A 3,284-nucleotide genomic window follows, 5' to 3' on the forward strand; every position below is an offset into this window, starting at 1 on the left:
GCAGCGATGGTCGCAGCGGGATCCATGCTCACAGTGCTGTGGCGTCCGCGCTGTCACTGACCAGAAAAGTGCGCGAACTGATTTCCCGCCGGCGCTTTCAGGGAGGGAGGGAGGGCGGTAGTGACGGACGGATGACGACAATTACCCAAAAGCACCCTCGACACATTTTTTTTACCCAGAAGGCATTGGCGGCTCGACCCAGAATTCCAATGGGCAGCGGGGACTGCGGGAACTGTGGGATAGCTGCCCACAGTGCACCGCTTCCAATGTCGACGATTTCCCCGTTAGTGTGGACTCACAAAGTCGAATTACTGTCCTTAGTGTGGACACACACGTTCGACTTTGCAATATCGATTCCACATATTCGATTTAAGTGAAATCGAACTACCCTCGTAGTGTAGACATACCCTTAGTTTTCTTTCCCTATGAGATTGCTTCTTTTGGTTATCTGAGTTCTTTTAACCCATTCCTTCACCTTCTGTTAAAAAAGGGTGGTGCTCAGTTTCTAATAGCACAGAAAAGGATGCTCAGATGTTGAAAGTTCTTGTGTGGGAGTGGTCTACTAAAAGAAAAGCTAAAACTGGTAACCTGTATGTCATGCTGCTATATAGAAAACAATATGACAACAAAAAAGATTCAATCTTACAATAACTGAAGAAAGGGAGCAGAGGGGCCAAAAAGCTAACTGGCTTCAAGACGGAGCTTGATAAGTTTATGGAGGGGATGGTATGGTGACACTGCCGACAACGGCATGTAGCTGATCTGTGATTGCTAGCAGCAAATATCTCCAAAGGCTGGTGATAGGACACTAGATGGGGAGGACTCTGAGTTACTACAAAGAATTATTTTCTGGGTGTCGGGCTGCACGGTCTTGCCTACATGCTCAGGGGTCTAACTGATCGCCATATTTGGGGTCAGGAAGGAATTTTCCCCCTGGTCAGATTGGCAGAGACCCGGGGTGGCGGGATTGCATGTGGCAGGCGTCACTTGCAGATTTAAACTAGTATACATGGTGAATTCTTTGTAAATTGAAGTCTTTAAATCATGATTTGAGGACTTCAGTAACTCAGCCAGAGGTTATGGGTCTATTACAGGAGTGGGTGGGTGAGGTTCTGTGGCCTGCAATGTGCAGGAGGTCAGACTAGGTGATCATGATGGTCCCTTCTGGCCTTAAAGTCTATGAGGGACTGGGTAGATAGGTGCAAACCCACAACATGACAAAGCAGACAATAGAAAATGGGAATTTCTTTATTATAGCACCACACAGCATGGCCACAAATTATTATGCAAACTAAAGGATAGAATACAAAGTAAGCTATAAGGGTTAAGAAACAAAATGGAGAAAAGCTTCATCCTTAGAACAAGACATTACACATATTAGATGACTCATGAGAGGAAGGATGGTCCAGTGCGGAGGGTGCTGGCCTGGCACTTGTGGGTTTAATCCCCTGTTCGGCAATAGGTTTCTTGTGTGACATTTAGCAAGGTGCTTAATCTCTCTGTGTCTCCATTCTCCATCTGCAAACAGGGATAACTGCATTTCCCTACCCAGCAGGGTGTTATGAGGAGAAACACGTTAAAGATGGGGATCACAAATACCTTGGATAGATTGTAGTATTACAGAGTAAGCACTTTTCACTGACACTTCATAAGAGTGATAAATAACATAATACTAATGATGTCAGAAATATTAATTAGGTGTAAATCAAAAGCATAGATTACAAACAGTATATGTTATGCCACAACATATTTTGAATGCTCCCAAATACAGTGCATTAAACAAGGAAAGTCAGACGCAATTCTATAATACCCAGTTTTGACCCTATATAAAATATACATTATTTCACCATGAAAGACCACTTACATATAAAGAAAAAACAGTCCCCATTTCATGGACAATTCAGTTTTAACTATAGAATCACTGCCAAGTGCCTCCATAATTGTTACAGACAATGCTATTTTACATTCAATTATTATGCATAATTCCAGAAAATTGTTTGCCGTATCTGCCTTCATATATATCATGTGGCATTTTAATTATTACAATATAAGCTTGAGTACAAAAATTTAACACACACACACACACACACACCCCATAAGGATGCCTGCCCATGGCCCCAACTACTACTCTCCATCACCATCACACCACTTCCCCCCAGAAGCAATGGTGCAAATGAGAGGTGCATAGGGCCACCTTTTCCTATCTGCAGTATATCATGATCATGTGCCATCACACAAAAAGCCTCGCCATGCCACGTGGAATCAGGCCTATGCTGAGCACTTTTTTCTCTCCAAAAGAAATGTTGCCTCATTCAGTATAATCTAGGCCCAGGGTCACAATTTTCAAAACTGGGTGCTTAGAGCTATGCTTCTGAAGCCATATTTAGGCACTTAATTCAGTGACCTGATTTTTTTAAGTGCTGAGCACCCAATAGCTCCCACTGACGTCAAAGAGAACTCCGGGATACTCAGCATTTTTGAAAATCAGGTCACTGATTTAGATCACTAAATATAGATTTAGCAGCATAACTTTAAGCACTCAGTTTTGAAAATCTTAGCCTTGGCTGGTAGAGAAACAGACAATATTTGGGTGTTAGGTTACAGCAAAAAAGTGCAAGGAAAAGGAGGGTTAAAATCATTCTATGTGTTTTCATAAAGAAATACGTTTCCAAATTCCACCAATATATTGACACACACACAAACTTGAGGTTGACAGAGAGACACAACCTGTCTTTCTTCTTAGGGTTTGGAATCTTGGCAAAATAATTGACATGAGTGAAAGCAGTAGAACATAAGTAGAGCTTTTTGACTGGCTTATAATTAAGACAGACATAACAATAAAGCAGAGCCTGTCTCTGATTTATTTTTATTTTAAAATGCCATTTCTTTTCACCAGTAAGACACTGCAGGCAGTGCATTTTAGGGTATTTAGTGGATTTACGTAGTGGTTAAAATAATTAGGCCTTCAATTTTAATTCTCACAAAGATGAGCTATGATCACCCAGGAGTGCACTGTGTTATCATTGATTGATTTTCCCCAAAAAATACATTTCAGCAAAAATATATTACATTCATTATATTCCTAGGAGTAGAGAAGTCATTGTATTATTGTACAGCCATAATACATACAGAATTGTTATGTTTGAATTATTGCTAGGGAAAAGTCATGCTTAGTTTAATGCATGTGTACCGTTCAATGAATATATTCAAGTTTATATAACAGGGGGGAAAAGTGAACATCCATTCTATAACCCTTAAAGCCTTTTTTAGAAAATCCTCTTCAT

Source organism: Emys orbicularis, chromosome 3 (genome assembly GCF_028017835.1).
Source record: "Emys orbicularis isolate rEmyOrb1 chromosome 3, rEmyOrb1.hap1, whole genome shotgun sequence".
NCBI classification, from domain to species: Eukaryota; Metazoa; Chordata; order Testudines; family Emydidae; genus Emys; species Emys orbicularis.